The 19592-nt window shown below is 34.9% G+C and overlaps 6 non-coding genes across 6 annotated transcripts; 4 read left to right on the top strand and 2 right to left on the bottom strand.

Annotated features, from left to right (window-relative positions):
* Positions 1 to 1516: 1516 nt before the first annotated feature.
* Trnaq-uug (transfer RNA glutamine (anticodon UUG)) lies at positions 1517 to 1588 on the top strand. The gene has a single exon. It is a non-coding gene; the product is annotated as a tRNA-Gln (tRNA).
* Positions 1589 to 1757: 169 nt separating this feature from the next.
* On the top strand, positions 1758 to 1829 carry Trnaq-cug (transfer RNA glutamine (anticodon CUG)). Its single transcript has one exon. It is a non-coding gene; the product is annotated as a tRNA-Gln (tRNA).
* A 312-nt stretch (positions 1830 to 2141) lies between these two features.
* On the bottom strand, positions 2142 to 2214 carry Trnak-uuu (transfer RNA lysine (anticodon UUU)). The gene has a single exon. It is a non-coding gene; the product is annotated as a tRNA-Lys (tRNA).
* Positions 2215 to 9013: 6799 nt separating this feature from the next.
* On the bottom strand, positions 9014 to 9086 carry Trnak-uuu (transfer RNA lysine (anticodon UUU)). The gene has a single exon. It is a non-coding gene; the product is annotated as a tRNA-Lys (tRNA).
* Positions 9087 to 12031: 2945 nt separating this feature from the next.
* Trnaq-uug (transfer RNA glutamine (anticodon UUG)) lies at positions 12032 to 12103 on the top strand. Its single transcript has one exon. It is a non-coding gene; the product is annotated as a tRNA-Gln (tRNA).
* Positions 12104 to 12272: 169 nt separating this feature from the next.
* On the top strand, positions 12273 to 12344 carry Trnaq-cug (transfer RNA glutamine (anticodon CUG)). Its single transcript has one exon. It is a non-coding gene; the product is annotated as a tRNA-Gln (tRNA).
* Positions 12345 to 19592: the final 7248 nt, after the last annotated feature.

Genomic DNA, 19592 nt, shown 5'->3' with positions numbered 1-19592 from the left:
GTCCGAGGGGAATTTTTCTTTCCAGGGAATTTTCGTAGCACTATGGATATATATAGATAGGGTGTCAACAACCAATTATAACACCCTCCGCTGTGTTAATAATAAAAATTTGATGTTTTAGAAGTTTAAACAATTATTTGACCGGTTTTTACCCTAGCACTGGTAGGGGTCTGTTGTTAGCCGACAGGCGTGTCGCCTCACAGGTGTCACAATTGTTTTTTCCAGCCACAGAGGTGCTAATTACCTAACCTGGCACAGGTGTGATTATGAGTTTAGATGACATCTCTACACTGTGAACTGTGTTTTCAAATCAAGATCGGTGATCTTATTGTTATTTTTACGATCGCAAAATTAATAACTAAACAACATCGTCTGCTGGAAGATCTAAAAACCAAATACACCTTATACAAACAACATACACACATAACCTATTCTATAAATTCTAATAATTCTATTCTATACTATATAATAGTAGTATGAAAATTCTCGGTGTGAAAATTCCCGTGACCCATTCACGACCAGGCCTTCTCTGAGTATTAGGCGTTCACCATTACGAAGGAATAATATTCCTATAACCGCCCAAGTCATAGGCTAGCCTATCAATTTAAAGTGTTTAGTTGTAGAATTAATAACAAAATACCAACCTAACAAATATACTTTTATTTAATCAACAATTAGTTTTATTTATCGACGTCATGCATCGACACCCCATCCGTGTTAGTGTTATGACAACCATACACACCGCTTCCCTCCTCGATAGGAAGCCATTTTAGCGGATTTAAGCGCTAATTCACCGACCCCTCGTTCACTACCTTAGATATTGCGAAGATGTGAAGTACTTTCACGTAAATAAACAAAGAAATTACCACGGAAAATCCCAAAATAGATCACAATCACATGTAGCACAGTAAAGACAATATGGCTGCATCAACAAAAGCGTTGAACTTATGACGTCACAGGTTTGGGTGCCCGAAAACGAGGTCAACGCCTCTCAGCCAAAGGTGTGTTTTTCAGAAAACTCGCAATTTCTCAGTAACGGAACATTCCACGGCATTCGCGTTTTCGGCATAGTGTATTTTATGTGCAGAACTATTTTTCAAGGTCAACATAGCTGACCTCTCAGGGTACACTTTAAAGATAGCGAAAGCACGCTATGGGCTTGTGCATGATATTCAGAGGGATAGTGAAAAACTACTAAAATGGGACCTTTTCTCGAAAATCCAGCTAATAACATCAGAAAATAAGAAATACGTTAAGACTCGATTAATAAAACTCGTATGAAAGAAAGAAACAGGAATCGATTAATAAAACTCGTATTGAAGATAAAGTCAGTTCAGACTTCGCTCGCATATACTTAAATATCATTCTATCAAAGCGTAAGAAAAAGTGAAAAAATAAATATTGCTTATTATTATGTCACGAAACAAAGTAATAACAATTAGGAAAAGACATCATTCCTTCATCCAGTCGTTCTTTGCTAGGTATTTAATTAAGAACGCGACTTGCTTTACCAAATGGTTCTATGGTGTAATGGTTAGCACTCAGGACTTTGAATCCTGCGATCCGAGTTCAAGTCTCGGTAGAACCTGAATAGAACAAAGTGTTCCTACTGGTTTTAGCTTTTGTCACATTCATAGTAATAAGCAAATATAAAGAAAATCATCTTCAAAGAATCATACGAAAACACATTGCATGTGCATTGTGTGTTGGATGGCTTATCACCAAAACACAAATCTACCACTTGATTGTATCAAGACGGTTCTATGGTGTAATGGTTAGCACTCAGGACTCTGAATCCTGCGATCCGAGTTCAAGTCTCGGTAGAACCTGAAGGCATATACTCATTTTTACGGTCTTTCGAAGTTCAACGTTCATTTATCCGTTAAACAGAATCCGTCATCTTTTATGAATACAGCAAAATGTGAATTATAAACATCATTCTATTTTTAAAAATGTACTATAACAAATTCATCTAATCATTAAATCGCCATCGTATATTGTCATATCCACCCATGAATGAGTTTAACCACATATTTCTTCATGTAAAACATCAAGAAGGAATAGTTCAGTCCAACGAAGTTTCTGCGAGCTTTTCAGTGTTCAGGTGAAACGAGTTATCTTATACTTTTCAAAAATGTTAACGCCCATGTAGGGACTCGAACCCTAGACCCTCAGATTAAAAGTCTGATGCTCTACCGACTGAGCTACACGGGCTTCTTGCACGGCGAAATACCCGATAATCGATTTGAAAATCTTACTCGCAATCAACACAAAAGAAATAGCGTATTTCAACCAATTGCATCATTTATAACATTCGTACCGCTCATAGCATATCTTTTATAAAAATTTAGCAGCGGAAATATGGATTCACAACTTTGCTCTTGTAATATATCAAAGAGCTTTGAAAAAAGACGCATTAGCAAATAGCATCTTTATTACAAACTGAGAATTGTATACTACGACATAACAAAATGTTGAAGAAAACTACATCTCAGAGATGTTTCCTCCATCTTTCATTTATCGGTTATAAAAGGTGACTAAGGAAAAATGAACATGGAAAAAAAGAGATAAGACTTATTTGGTGGATGCCCTTTAAACACATACAATGTAATTTGATCAATATCATTTTTTTTGTAATTGTTTTATTTTTCAAGAGCACAACACAATCAAAGAACAAACATAACAATATATCAGATGGATTTGATTATCACTCATCATCACCTATTTGAGAAAAACACACGTCATCATCAGCATTCTCATCACTCTCGATCACACTTAAGCTCATATAATCATCATCATCATCATCATCATCATCATCATCATCATCATCATCATCATGTGATCATCCATCATCATCATCATCATCATCATCATCATCATCATCATCATCATGTGATCGTCCATCATCATCATGTGATCATCCATCATCATCATCATCATCATCATCATCATCATGTGATCATCATCATCATCATCATGTGATCATCATCATCATCATCATCATCATCATCATCATCATCATCATCATCATCATGTGATCAAACATCATCATCATCATCATCATCATCATCATCAACATGTGATCATTCCTTATCATCCATCATCATCATCATCATCATCATCATTACGATCATCGTGTGATCATCCATCATCATCATCATCATCATCATCATCATCATCATCATCATCTCCACTTAACACCACCATCATCATACATACATACTTTACACCTCATCACTATCATCATTCATAATCCATTATCATCATACACACCTAATATTGTCATTCATCCAAGCCTTACACCATCAGCATATTCTTCATTTTCATTGTGTGTGTCCTATTTTTTTTTTTTTTTTTTTTTTTTGAAAAGAAAAAGAGAGGGTAAACAAATAAATAAATAAATAAATAAAGAGAGAGGGAAAGAGAGAGACAGACAGGATAAAAGTCAATAAAAGGAAAGACAAAGATAAAGATATAGAAAGCGAAATAAAAAGTAGAAACTGACGAGTAAAAAACGGGGAACAAGATTTATCTTGGGGTAGTTTTTAAAATTTTTAAAATCTCAAGGAAAGATGCAGATTCTATATTTCTTAAAGAAACGTTCATAATGAAACTGTCAAGGGTATTGGGGAAAGGTTTTAGAAAAATAAAAAACTATCATCAAAAACAGAAGAATTATTTATAGAGTAAGAATTTTTTCCCATTTCTTCCATTCATTCTTAAAAAAGTTCAAGAGAGTGGTCTCCCTTACCAGTAGCAATATACTTTTTAATATTATGATGATCCTTTATTAGATTTACAAGGGCATTTATGTTCAACTTACTGTTCAAGCATCTAATTTTATAGATATATTGCTTAATGATTATATTAATCTCATTGTCGATTTTACTATACACATTTCTCGCAGAAAAGAAGCCAAACAAAATGGACTCTTTGTTGAGAGTAAAGGGGATAAGTAGTGCCTCTAGAAGAATTTCAAAGCTTTGCAGAAAGTTTTGAACCATTTCACATTCCCAGAAGATATGATTGATAGTTTCTGTTTCAGATTTACAGAAGGTACAGAATGGACTGTCAACTATGCCTGCTTTATAGAGAATAGAGTTTGTTGTTAAAATATAATGCAAAATTCTGTACTGAAACCACTGGAAGTTAGAATTATTTGTTATTTTAAAAGGTAAGGTAAAGATATTAGCCCAGATATGATTTTCAAAATCGAACTGTTTGGCCCACTTTTTCCTTCCAGTGGGAATTTCATTGTTTTCCACAAAACATTGATACAAATCTTTAGTGCCTTTTAATTTAGAGAAGAAAGGTTCTATGCTGCAAGGGATAAATGGCAAACAGAAATCAGAGTCTAAAATTCTCTGCAAGTCAATATTATTCCGAATAGAGTTCAACAGCCCTTGAAATCTAAGAAAGTTTGTTTTTAACCCATATTTCTCAATAAATTCATTAAAAGAATAAAAAGTAATTGTACTTTTATCTTTAATCATATCATTTACCACCCTTATTCCCTTAGTGAACCAATCTTTATAAAAAACAGATTTCCCACCAATAGTCAGCTGTGGATTATACCATAGAGGAGTTTTAAGAGGAGACTGCTGTCTACCTTTCTCTTTAGACTTCAATATCAATAATTGCTCCCATGCCTTAAAAAACATCACACCAAAACTTATTTTTACATTTTTCTTTACAAATCTTAAAGTAATCACTTCCACAATTCATAGCTATGTCATTATTTAACAGTCTAGAAAATAAAATTTTCCACTTGCTCGTAGATGGACTTAAAAATCTCCGGAGCCAACCTAATTTCAGTGCGCTAATAAAGGCTTGAATGTTAATCATCTTTAAACCACCTTCAGAAAAATTCTTGGTGATGATATTTCTTTTCACCTTCTCAGTTTTCCCACCCCACAAGAAATTGAAAAGGGTTGTATTTAGTGAATTAATGAAAGTAGTATTTGGATTAGGAAGAGCAATAAATAAATGATTAAATTGAGAAATTAAAAGTAACTTTATGATTTGTATCTTTCCTATAGGTGTCAATATTCTTCTACTCCAAGCCTTGATCAAAGATTTTAGTTTAATTAGTTTTTTGTCAAAATTCATTTTAGGCATTTCGTGCAGATTTACACTAAAATCAATACCTAATAAAGTAAATATCTCTCTCCCCCACTGTAGATTTAATTCCGGAAAAAAAATATCTGTACTAAATTTTTTATTGCCTATCCATATTACCTGTGTTTTGCTTGTATTAATTCTTAATCCAGAGACACTTGCAAATAAATTCAGCTCAACAATAGATTCACCCAAAGATTTTTCAGACCCGTCAAGTATTAGGGATGTATCATCGGCATACTGTGAGAGAAGAATGGGGAAGTTGCATACATTTATACCTCTTATGTTTTTGTTATTTCTTATTCTAATAGCTAAGATTTCAGTGCATAATATAAAGATATAGGGTGCGATTGGATCGCCCTGTCGGCAACCACGCTTGATAGTGAAGAAATTTGACAAGTTCCCCCCTTGATTCACTGCTGAACTAACATTTCTATGAAAAGTTTTCACCCACTTCCTAATACCCTCCCCGAAGCCAAAAAAGTTAAGCGTTTTATCTATAAATTCCCATGCCACTGAATCAAAGGCTTTTTCAAAGTCAACTATTAGGAGCATTCCAGGTATATTATTTTCCTCAGTAAAGTTCATTATATCGTAGATAAGTCTAGTGTTTTCACCGATATAGCGCCCAGATAGAAATCCTGTTTGGTCATTTTCAATAAGTTTACCTAGAACAGATTTTATTCTATTTGCTATAACCCCCGATGCAATTTTATAAACAATATTCAAAAGTGAAATGGGGCGCCAGTTTTTTAAAAAGTGTCTCGGTTTGTCTCCCTTAGGTATACAAGTGATAATTCCTTGTCTTTGTGTGATAGAAAGTTCATTAACTGAGTATCCAAAATTTAGTGACCTAACAATAAAAGTACCTAGTTGTTTCCAGAAGCATTTAAAAAATTCTGTAGTGAAGCCATCAGAACCAGGACTCTTGTTATTCTTCATTTTACTAAGTGTTTTACCTGCTTCTTCAAGTGTAATATTACCTTCTAGCGATTCTGATTCTATATTGTCTAATTTTGGAACATTAAAATCATTCATAAAATCATCCAGATTAACATCAGATATATTATCTGAGACACCATATAATTTCTCATAAAAATCATGAACTTCAGTTAGAATTGCACACTGATCTGTAATTAACACCTCATCTTTCTGAACTTTGGGAATTATTTTTGAAGTATAATTTCTGTTTTCTAGGCCAAAAAAATATGATGTGGATTTCTCCCCTTCCTCTACCCATTTCGCCCTTGATCTGATAATATTTCCTTGTATTTTATGTAACCTAATTATCTCTAGTTCTTTTTTCTTATTCATCAGTTCAACTATGTCCATGTTTTCACTATTTTCTAATTCCTCTATAGACTTCTTTAGACTTTCTTCTCTAATATTCTGCGTTTTTTTCAAATAACTTGAGTAAGAAATTGTTTTTCCCCTAATTTCCATCAATAAGACTTCTAAAAACAACTGATCATCAATACTAAAGTGTAAATCTGAATCTGACATTGTTAAGATAGAATCTAAATTATAAACAGGTAAACAGTATCTGACTTTCATATCTTCAATACAGGTCTTAACCAGTTTCAGGTATTCCAAATCATTTAAGAGTGAGTTATTGAATTTCCATAACCCCTTTCCTTTTTTGAATTTATTAAACTTTAAGCTGATTTTAGGAATTGAATGATCTGATTTATATCCTGGCTCTATAGAAGAATTTACGCAACTGGATAACAAACACTCAGACACAAGAAAAAAATCAAGTCTAGCCTGTTTATCCGGATTAGTCCTTCTCCATGTGTATCTTCTAGAAAATTCATGATGTTCTCTAAAAATGTCTACTAAACCATAGTTTTCCATGAGTTCACCTACCTTTTCTCTTGCCTTAGGGTTATTTACATTTTTGTAGGTATTATCATAATCTATTTCTGGTTTTAAAACTAAATTAAAATCACCACAAATAATAACATCAGAGTTTCCTAGTTCCTCAACAACATCAACAATATTACTATAAAAGCCTGGATTATCCTGATTTGGACCATATATAGTTATGAGAGTAATTCTTGAACCTTCAATATTCATATCTAGGGCCAGAAAATTACCAGTATCATCTTTCTTTTCCTTATTAACCTTATATTCAAAATTATTATTTATGAGTATAGCTACACCCCTAGCATTGGACTTATAGAAATTAAAATAACACTCATACCCCCATTCACTTCTATAGATGTTTTCTTTATCTTGAGTGAAATGAGTATCCTGTAGACAAAATATATTACATGATTTACTTCTCAAGTAAGAAAAAACGTCTTTTTTTTACCCGATCCCCAAGACCCTGACAGTTTGAACTCAAAATCGTTATGTTATCAGCAGTATGTAGTAATAGACAAAAAGTAAATATAAGGTGTAACCCCAATCATTTTCCCGAAGCGAAACTTTGCCCATTTTCGTCAGAAGAAAACAGAACAGAAAAGAGACAGAAAGAGAGGAGAAAAGAAGAATAAAAAGTATCACAAAGGTCTGAGTCAAGACAACTTTACGACTCCGCGCCCTGAAGCAAAACAGTTAAGAAAAGTTTACCAGGCAAGACTCGTGCACAGGAACGGGAACGAGGTACAAACAGGAAGTAACCATTTCTACCGTAAGTACTATAGTAAAGATGGAAAAAACTAAGGTTATAATCCGTATTCTCCTGAAACTAGTGGAGAAAAAAAAAAAAAAACGGGTTCAGATTTTGAGTAAATCAACAAAGTAACAATAGAAATAAAATAAAATAATTGAATCCACTGATACAAAAATTATGAAAATGTATAGCGGACCGATAGTTAGTGAAGAGAGAAAGGTAGGAAAAAAGAGGACGTGTTAGCCTAGCTAGTAACGATTACTGTATATGGATCATCTTGTTACACTTATTGTGTAACGATAAACAGAAAAATATGACATACCTTAAATATCGAATTCCTTAATTCCAACTTATAATTTCCAAGGGAACTAACACACATAAATTATATCACAACACACAAATATTATATCACAACACATGCACCTAGATCACGACTAATCGGTAACCGGGTAATTCCCGGAAAGGTCCATTACCGATTTAGCGCGACGCGATCAAACACATTGTCACTTACGAAAAATCGTCCCTTCTGGATCGTCTGAAATTCTCGTCCTTCATAAGGAAATCGTCAGTGAGAGGAATATCAAAAGAAAGCCTACGCTTTCTACCGTCCATTAGAATAGCATACAGCTTGCCGTCTATACTATAAGTATTTTTCACACAATTAAGTCTGTATGCCTCCTTAAGTCGATCCTGGTTATACTTAGTCAAGTCCTCGAAAACAGTCACACCGGAACCCTTTAACAAAGTGCCTTCATACTGGTCATGCTTTTGTCCTATGCGTGAATTCACATATCACATTTCTGTTTTTACGAACACTGTGCAATGTGCATTGTGTGTTGGAGTGGAACATTCAGCCAAGACACAAATCTCACAACACTTTCCTTGTATTCAAGACAGTTCTCTTTTTCCGTAATGGTTAGCACTCAAAATTCTAATTGAATTTTTTCAAGTCTCGTTGAACCTGAAGGCATATACTCATTTTTACGGTCTTTCGAAGTTCAACGTTCATTTATCCGTTAAACTGAATCCGTCATCTTTTATGAATACAGCAAAATGTGAATTATAAACATCATTCTATTTTTAAAAATGTACTATAACAAATTCATCTAATCATTAAATCGCCATCGTATATTGTCATATCCACCCATGAATGAATTAACCACATATTTCTTCTTTGATGTAAAACATCAAGAAGGAATAGTTCAGTCCAACGAAGTTTCTGCGAGCTTTTCAGTGTTCAGGTGAAACGAGTTATCTTATACTTTTCAAAAATGTTAACGCCCATGTAGGGACTCGAACCCTAGACCCTCAGATTAAAAGTCTGATGCTCTACCGACTGAGCTACACGGGCTTCTTGCACGGCGAAATACCCGATAATCGATTTGAAAATCTTACTCGCAATCAACACAAAAGAAATAGCGTATTTCAACCAATTGCATCATTCATAACATTCGTACCGCTCATAGCATATCTTTTATAAAAAATTAGCAGCGGAAATATGGATTCACAACTTTGCTCTTGTAATATATCAAAGAGCTTTTAAAAAAGACGCATTAGCAAATAGCATCTTTATTACAAACTGAGAATTGTATACTACGACATAACAAAATGTTGAAGAAAACTACATCTCAGAGATGTTTCCTCCATCTTTCATTTATCGGTTATAAAAGGTGACTAAGGAAAAATGAACATGGAAAAAAAGAGATAAGACTTATTTGGTGGATGCCCTTTAAACACATACAATGTAATTTGATCAATATCATAATTTTAGTGTAGTAGTTGAGAGATTCTTGATGTGGTCCTGTGTGATTTGACCTCTATTCAGGCTTTCATTCAAATTTAGCAAAGAACTCTTCACTAAAATTGGTAAACTCATGTTAATATGGGATTTGTGGCGCTTCATATTTTCCCTTTTCTAAAGTTTGGAAATTAAGTTAGAGTTTACTGTTTAGACGGATCTCCTTTTGGAAAGCTCGTTATCACAGCAATTGGAAAAGTTCTTGCTATCAACACATGTTGATGTTGCACAGCTACTTCTCCGGTGTGAAATTTCCTGAAACGTCCGTACTTGTTTTGCTGTGACATTGTCGTCAAATTTCATAAAGGTGTTTAGAAATATATTCCAAGGTCAAAAGTGTAGTAGTTTGGTTAAAGTGTACCCTGAGAGTAATTTTATATTTAGATATGATGTTAAGAATGCCGTAAAAGTAATAATAATCAAAATCCGTCGCCCCAGTGTCGAGTTATTATAGCTCAAAGTTGTCGATTTTCACCTGTCCTCCCAGACCTAATCAGCCGAATCGTCATTTCCGCGGAATCGAGGCTCTTCTACTCGTGACGTCATAAGTTCAACAGAAATGGCAGTCAACATGACTGACAGTGACAACGACACCGCAACTGAGAGCGATTTGAGCATGATTTTTGAGGAGTCTGATTATGGTGTGAATGATATGTCTGAAGACGGAATCCAGCCCTACCGATTTGAACTGGAATTACAAGACGATGTATCCAGTGAGGAGGAAAATGATCCTTCGAAAAGTGACGATCGCTTGGGCAACATAGATTGGCACGTACTTCACTGGGTCTCACCAGTAGTCGTGAAAGTAGTCGAACAGTGAATCGTCGTTTCAAAGAAACAAAATAAAATTGGGTGTGGTTTTGGACTAATTTTACTATCTTCAAGTCTCGATCAACAATTTCTGACGTCGGGAAATCGCGTTTGTGCAAGACTATGCATGCATTCACGAGGTGTCGGGAATTTTCTTACCGAAGAAGTTTCGTCCGAGGGGAATTTTTCTTTCCAGGGAATTTTCGTAGCACTATGGATATATATAGATAGGGTGTCAACAACCAATTATAACACCCTCCGCTGTGTTAATAATAAAAATTTGATGTTTTAGAAGTTTAAACAATTATTTGACCGGTTTTTACCCTAGCACTGGTAGGGGTCTGTTGTTAGCCGACAGGCGTGTCGCCTCACAGGTGTCACAATTGTTTTTTCCAGCCACAGAGGTGCTAATTACCTAACCTGGCACAGGTGTGATTATGAGTTTAGATGACATCTCTACACTGTGAACTGTGTTTTCAAATCAAGATCGGTGATCTTATTGTTATTTTTACGATCGCAAAATTAATAACTAAACAACATCGTCTGCTGGAAGATCTAAAAACCAAATACACCTTATACAAACAACATACACACATAACCTATTCTATAAATTCTAATAATTCTATTCTATACTATATAATAGTAGTATGAAAATTCTCGGTGTGAAAATTCCCGTGACCCATTCACGACCAGGCCTTCTCTGAGTATTAGGCGTTCACCATTACGAAGGAATAATATTCCTATAACCGCCCAAGTCATAGGCTAGCCTATCAATTTAAAGTGTTTAGTTGTAGAATTAATAACAAAATACCAACCTAACAAATATACTTTTATTTAATCAACAATTAGTTTTATTTATCGACGTCATGCATCGACACCCCATCCGTGTTAGTGTTATGACAACCATACACACCGCTTCCCTCCTCGATAGGAAGCCATTTTAGCGGATTTAAGCGCTAATTCACCGACCCCTCGTTCACTACCTTAGATATTGCGAAGATGTGAAGTACTTTCACGTAAATAAACAAAGAAATTACCACGGAAAATCCCAAAATAGATCACAATCACATGTAGCACAGTAAAGACAATATGGCTGCATCAACAAAAGCGTTGAACTTATGACGTCACAGGTTTGGGTGCCCGAAAACGAGGTCAACGCCTCTCAGCCAAAGGTGTGTTTTTCCAGAAAAGTCGCAATTTCTCAGTAACGGAACATTCCACGGCATTCGCGTTTTCGGCATAGTGTATTTTATGTGCAGAACTATTTTTCAAGGTCAACATAGCTGACCTCTCAGGGTACACTTTAAAGATAGCGAAAGCACGCTATGGGATTGTGCATGATATTCAGAGGGATAGTGAAAAACTACTAAAATGGGACCTTTTCTCGAAAATCCAGCTAATAACATCAGAAAATAAGAAATACGTTAAGACTCGATTAATAAAATTCGTATGAAAGAAAGAAACAGGAATCGATTAATAAAACTCGTATTGAAGATAAAGTCAGTTCAGACTTCGCTCGCATATACTTAAATATCATTCTATCAAAGCGTAAGAAAAAGTGAAAAAATAAATATTGCTTATTATTATGTCACGAAACAAAGTAATAACAATTAGGAAAAGACATCATTCCTTCATCCAGTCGTTCTTTGCTAGGTATTTAATTAAGAACGCGACTTGCTTTACCAAATGGTTCTATGGTGTAATGGTTAGCACTCAGGACTTTGAATCCTGCTATCCGAGTTCAAGTCTCGGTAGAACCTGAATAGAACAAAGTGTTCCTACTGGTTTTAGCTTTTGTCACATTCATAGTAATAAGCAAATATAAAGAAAATCATCTTCAAAGAATCATACGAAAACACATTGCATGTGCATTGTGTGTTGGATGGCATATCACCAAAACACAAATCTACCACTTGATTGTATCAAGACGGTTCTATGGTGTAATGGTTAGCACTCAGGACTCTGAATCCTGCGATCCGAGTTCAAGTCTCGGTAGAACCTGAAGGCATATACTCATTTTTACGGTCTTTCGAAGTTCAACGTTCATTTATCCGTTAAACAGAATCCGTCATCTTTTATGAATACAGCAAAATGTGAATTATAAACATCATTCTATTTTTAAAAATGTACTATAACAAATTCATCTAATCATTAAATCGCCATCGTATATTGTCATATCCACCCATGAATGAGTTTAACCACATATTTCTTCATGTAAAACATCAAGAAGGAATAGTTCAGTCCAACGAAGTTTCTGCGAGCTTTTCAGTGTTCAGGTGAAACGAGTTATCTTATACTTTTCAAAAATGTTAACGCCCATGTAGGGACTCGAACCCTAGACCCTCAGATTAAAAGTCTGATGCTCTTTTTTTTTTTTTTTTTATCTTTTATTAAAATCAACTTCACTAATTACATACACACGCTAAACATTTACATTACAGTAAAACATACACATACCACATATTGCATAACATTCAACAATGACACATTATACTAAATACGGAGTAAAAAACGTGATAAATCTGATACAATGTAAATAAAGCTTTGATCACCTTTGATTAAGGGATTATCCGAAAGGAAATATTTCATAAATAGCTTTCTACGATCTTTACGCTGATAGTAAAATTTTGCATACTCAAAATATCTTGTAATAGTATATTTTACAAACTTTAAAATATCAACATTGCGCAGATCATTATTGTATAAATTCCGCCTTTTAAATATGCAAAACCGAACAATGCCGAAAAAGAAATTAATGAAATAACAATTACATTTTTTAATTTTTCTAGTAAATCCTAACAATAAAACTGTGTTAACTGATATATCTCTGGTATCTGACGGATCAGCACAAGATAATAATTTAACAAGAACTCCTTCAAGAAAAATAAATAATTCACCAAGGTCTCGACAGTTAAGAAATAAATGCTGAAGCGTTTCAGTATCTACATTACACACAGGACAAACATCACTTGTAACTTTACCAATTTTCAATAATTTATCCATTGAAAAAATAGAATTATGGGCAACTTTGAAATGCAGTTCTATACAATCTGGTGGGAAGCATGGCACATACATAATTGAAAAAACGTCTTTTAACGCCACATTGGGGCAAGATTCTGACCAAAATTCTGTTGATGTTGGACACTTAAATTTCGATTTAATAAAAAGGTTATAAAAGTCTCGAGTATTTACAGGAACAATTTTACGTCTACCACCAGTTTTAGTTGGTATTTCAACAAAGGCTCCGATAGCACTTTGCGCCCTAGCAGGTGTATAAACATTAGATAAAACAATAACTTTATACTCTCGCGAAATAGCTTTCATAACGAGATTATAATTTGATAAGATTACACGGGTTGATATGTCAGGATCAATTTCATGAATAATATCTACAATTGCGCGGAAGGGAAGAAAATTAGGCAAGACTTCATATGTCAAATCTTTGATTTTAGTTATTCCAGCCTTAGCAAATGCAGGAGAAAATACCGTTTTTTCACCATTTGTAATATTAGGATTAAAGAACAATGGCTGCTCATAAACAAATGATGGGCGATTATTATCAAATTTAACATGATAGCATTTTCGAAATTCTGACCACGCCATCAACATTTCTCGATATACACAAGGTAAGCTTTTCAATTGCTTATCCCTAAAATCACAATATATGGTTCCAAAGCCCAAATTCATTCCTTCTATAGAATTGAAAAAATACAAACATGTACTCTTCCATATCGCCTTACATTCCGAATCAAGCCATCTCATTAAAAACTTCAATCGAAATGATTGGCGCTTTAAGATAATATCAGGCATATTTAAGCCACCATCTTGTTTTTTACCAATTACCGTGTCATATTTAATCAGATGAGCACCATTCCATAAAAACTTAACACACATATTTTTAACTTCATTAATAATATCATCAGGCATAGTCTGGGACATCAATGTATACCAACACCTTGACAGTAACAAACTTTCAACAACAGTTGCTCTGCCTTGCATGGTTAACTTTCTTTGTAACCACATATTCAATATAGACTTCATTGACTTTACCTTTACATTCCAATTTAATTCATTACATAGTTTGTCGTTTTCACCTATATACACACCAAGAACACATATAACTTCTTTGCACAATTTTACCCCTAACTCATTCATTTCGTTTTCAGAAAAGGAACCAGTTCCACAATATAACAATTCTGATTTTTCCTTATTAATTTTTGCCCCAGATCCATTACTATATACTTCCAACAGATCAAAAACTTTACGGACTGAATATTTATTGGAGAGTGTAAGAGTCGTATCATCCGCGTGTTGAAATAGCTTGATTTCCTCAGAAGTAAGCGGAATTTTAATACCAGAAATATCATTACACTGAAGTATCATTTGACCCAAAGGCTCAGCTGCAATAACATACAACATAGCGCTTATCGGACACCCTTGCCTTATAGAATTCGTAATCTTGAAAAACTTAGTAAGGTTTCCATTAAATTTTACAGAGCTAGATATATTCGTATAAAAAACTTTAATCCAATTAATAAATTCCTCACCAAAACCAAATTTCTCAAGTGTTTTAAAAAGATATGCATGATTTACCCGATCGAAAGCTTTTTGTTGGTCAATTTTTAAAACATAACCCTCAATCTGTTCTTTATCAACCAAATCAACAATATCACGGACACTGTAAATTGTGTCAGATATATCTCTACCTATAACACAACAAGTTTGAGCAGGCGAAATTATAGAAGGCAAAACATTTTTTAGACGATTTGACATAATACGCGCAATAATTTTATAATCAACATTGAGGAGACTTATCGGTCTCCAGTTTTTTAAAAACATTTTATCTCCCTTCTTTTTATAAACTAAATTAATAACTCCTTGACGCATCGTCCTAGACAATTCTTTTTCTTTCCTCACACTCTCAATGACTCGACAAAATATATTATGAAGAATATCAAAGAAATGGCAATAAAATTCGACTGTTAATCCGTCAAGTCCCGGACTTTTATTCTTTGCCATACCAAAAAGTGCACATTTAACCTCTTCCATACTAATAGGAGCATCACATATAATCTTATCTTCTTTTCCTACCTTAGCATGAACATAACTTAGTAATCGATCAATATCTGCATTTTCTACATCAGCACAATTATACAGCGAATTATAGAAATCGAATATTTCCTTTGAAATTTCATCACAGCTTTTCAATTCATTACCTTGACTATCATTTAATACTTTAATGGAATTACTGTCTTGCCTGAACTTTTCAAGGCGTAAAAAGTAGCTTGAATTCTTGTCACTTTCTACAGCCCATTTGGCCTTAGCCCTCAATACAGCACCATTACATTTCACCTTTTCATATTTCTCGAGCTCTTGTTTCAATTCCTCATACACGTTACTATTGAATGGCTGTCCAGCCGAAATTTTAGCAGAAAATATCCGCAGCTTGTTCTGTATTTTATAGAATTCAGACATACGTTTTTTATAACGATCTTTGCCATAAACCATTGAAAACTTTTTGATAGCGTATTTCAAATTATCCCACCAAACACTTGGTTCACTTTCATACAAAGGGCACTCTTTGGCCTCCGTTATAATAGACCTTATTCTATTGTTGTAATCTTCCTCCATTAAAAAACAGTTATTCAAAATCCAAATACCAGGTCCCTTCTCAATATTTACACTATCAATTTTCATTTTTACAAAACCATGATCACTAAAATGTGTATCATTGTAGTATATGTTTTGAATATAGTTACTTACATCTTTACACACCAAAAAATAATCAATTCTACTTTGGGACAGCGACCCATCCCGGACTTGTTTGCGAGAAAAAACAGCAGCTTCTTTGTTCCTACTTCTCCATACATCATATAAATTAAGATGAAACATTAATGACTTTAAGGAAGCTAAACTTGAATTTACCTGATGTCTAGTTGCACCAGTACGATCAAGATCAGAGAAAGTAGTGTTGAAATCACCACCAACAACTAAATTTTCAGAATAATTAGTTAACCATCCTTTTAGATTATCAAAGAACAATTTCCTTTCATTTATTATATTAGGCGTATACACATTGACAAAGTTCCATACTTCATCCTCAATCTTAATTTTCAACCGTAAAACACGACCATTATAGCCGTCAGAATCAATAATCTTATCTTTAAAACGATTAGATACAAGAAAGGCAACCCCTTTTCTATTATCATTAGAATTATTGTAAACAATAACCCCATTCCATAAATGGTTAATTTGACCAACATACTCATCACTCCAAAAAGTTTCTTGTACAAAAATTAAATCAGACCGACATTCTTGAAAATGCTCAAAAACTCGCTTCAATTTATCAACATCCTTTAAGCCATTGGCATTAAAAGAAACAATATTGATCATGCCAAAAAGCAGTAAAATAATCATGTTTTATTCAAAACAACAACAACCTTTTTCATTTTTTTAATTTCCTTGCTACTCTTTTCTTTTCCCCTCCTTTTATTAGCATACCCAGGTTTATTTTTAAAAAAGTCACACGCTCTATCCAGTTTGTCGCCATCCTCACTTTTCTCCTCCTCCAAGTCTTCACCATTACTCCACAACCTTCCTTTTAAACATCCTTCTTGCGATACCGAACCATCACTGTCTACAGAAATATCCACCTCTTCCTCAGCTCCATCCTCATCAACATACTCCTCCATATTTTCATCCCATACAGCTCCAGCGTCATCAGTTACGGCCGTTGTTCCTTCACCCGACACATTAACACTAGCGTTGTAGCTACATTTACCTTGGGCCTCTTGGTTGTTGTCACCGTTCTCACGCTCCAGTACAATCGGGGTACTACATACACATTCAACCTTGTCACAGTCAGTACACCTGTTCTGTATATCGTTGCACGCGCAGCCAAACTGCCCGCATTCCTCACACAACGACATAACACGCGCTCTAGGTTCCTCGGTACATTCACACCCGGCTCGTGACCCACATTTGAGACACTGAGGTGTACGGCACGCGCGTGCATAATGCCCCTGGCCACCACATTTATAACAAACGAACAAAGGACATTCTTTAAACACATGTTCCTCCGAATAACACAATGAACAAACTTTGGATTGGTTATCATGTATAACTCGATAGTAGCCAGTTCCAAATTTCATGCTGTATGGCAACGATGTTATTTTCGGCGGAAGTTTTACCTTTACATAGCGAGTTCCATCTGCTATTTTGGTACCGGGGTAATATCTCCTTTTAATTGGAGAAACAAGCTCAACCTGCAAATTTCCCAGTTTCGATATAATTTCATCATCTGAAATGTACGCAGCCAAATGTAAAAAGCTGACAAGCACAAATTTTTGTTCAGCTTCCCAACATTCAAACATATTCCCTTCGACTGACACCCCTCCAACCAGAATGTTAATAGGGGCACGTCCGTCCAGTGTCACCTCATACAGATTTTCTGATTTAGGAACACATGCCAAAATAGTTTCCTCGCCACACAGTTCACCAATTTCTTTAATAAGGCTACTAGCCTTCACAAGAGAATTATCTTTCACGTCAACGATAACAGTGTTATCCTTCAGAAACGACCTTTTCTCTTCAAATTTTGCACGACCGCCATTACCATTTTTACCGACCGCCGTACCGTCCGAGGGTGCCATCTCGGCGATACCAAAACACCTTAGAGGTGCAAAATGTTTATAAAATGACTATTACATATAGGATATTAGTTCATAATAAAGTCAAAAACAACAAATTCAGATTATAAGGCCCCGATAATCAACGGATGAATCACGATTTACCTGACTACCCGGAATACGTGTCTACCATTCAAAGGCGAATGCGTTACCACTCGATCTGCAGTCGAATCCAAAGTCCTGAGTGCTAACCATTACTACATAGAACCATTTGGTAAAGCAAGTCGCGTTCTTAATTAAATACCTAGCAAAGAACGACTGGATGAAGGAATGATGTCTTTTCCTAATTGTTATTACTTTGTTTCGTGACATAATAATAAGCAATATTTATTTTTTCACTTTTTCTTACGCTTTGATAGAATGATATTTAAGTATATGCGAGCGAAGTCTGAACTGACTTTATCTTCAATACGAGTTTTATTAATCGATTCCTGTTTCTTTCTTTCATACGAGATTTTTTAATCGAGTCTTAACGTATTTCTTATTTTCTGATGTTATTAGCTGGATTTTCGAGAAAAGGTCCCATTTTAGTAGTTTTTCACTATCCCTCTGAATATCATGCACAAGCCCATAGCGTGCTTTCGCTATCTTTAAAGTGTACCCTGAGAGGTCAGCTATGTTGACCTTGAAAAATAGTTCTGCACATAAAATACACTATGCCGAAAACGCGAATGCCGTGGAATGTTCCGTTACTGAGAAATTGCGAGTTTTCTGAAAAACACACCTTTGGCTGAGAGGCGTTGACCTCGTTTTCGGGCACCCAAACCTGTGACGTCATAAGTTCAACGCTTTTGTTGATGCAGCCATATTGTCTTTACTGTGCTACATGTGATTGTGATCTATTTTGGGATTTTCCGTGGTAATTTCTTTGTTTATTTACGTGAAAGTACTTCACATCTTCGCAATATCTAAGGTAGTGAACGAGGGGTCGGTGAATTAGCGCTTAAATCCGCTAAAATGGCTTCCTATCGAGGAGGGAAGCGGTGTGTATGGTTGTCATAACACTAACACGGATGGGGTGTCGATGCATGACGTCGATAAATAAAACTAATTGTTGATTAAATAAAAGTATATTTGTTAGGTTGGTATTTTGTTATTAATTCTACAACTAAACACTTTAAATTGATAGGCTAGCCTATGACTTGGGCGGTTATAGGAATATTATTCCTTCGTAATGGTGAACGCCTAATACTCAGAGAAGGCCTGGTCGTGAATGGGTCACGGGAATTTTCACACCGAGAATTTTCATACTACTATTATATAGTATAGAATAGAATTATTAGAATTTATAGAATAGGTTATGTGTGTATGTTGTTTGTATAAGGTGTATTTGGTTTTTAGATCTTCCAGCAGACGATGTTGTTTAGTTATTAATTTTGCGATCGTAAAAATAACAATAAGATCACCGATCTTGATTTGAAAACACAGTTCACAGTGTAGAGATGTCATCTAAACTCATAATCACACCTGTGCCAGGTTAGGTAATTAGCACCTCTGTGGCTGGAAAAAACAATTGTGACACCTGTGAGGCGACACGCCTGTCGGCTAACAACAGACCCCT

The sequence above is a fragment of the Ylistrum balloti genome, unplaced genomic scaffold, assembly GCF_031769215.1.
Source record: "Ylistrum balloti isolate Yb309-2 unplaced genomic scaffold, AGI_CSIRO_Ybal_v1 Utg372180, whole genome shotgun sequence".
NCBI classification, from domain to species: Eukaryota; Metazoa; Mollusca; class Bivalvia; order Pectinida; family Pectinidae; genus Ylistrum; species Ylistrum balloti.
The sequence above is the reverse complement of the archived record's forward strand: the minus strand, read 5'-3'. Positions and strand labels throughout refer to the sequence as shown.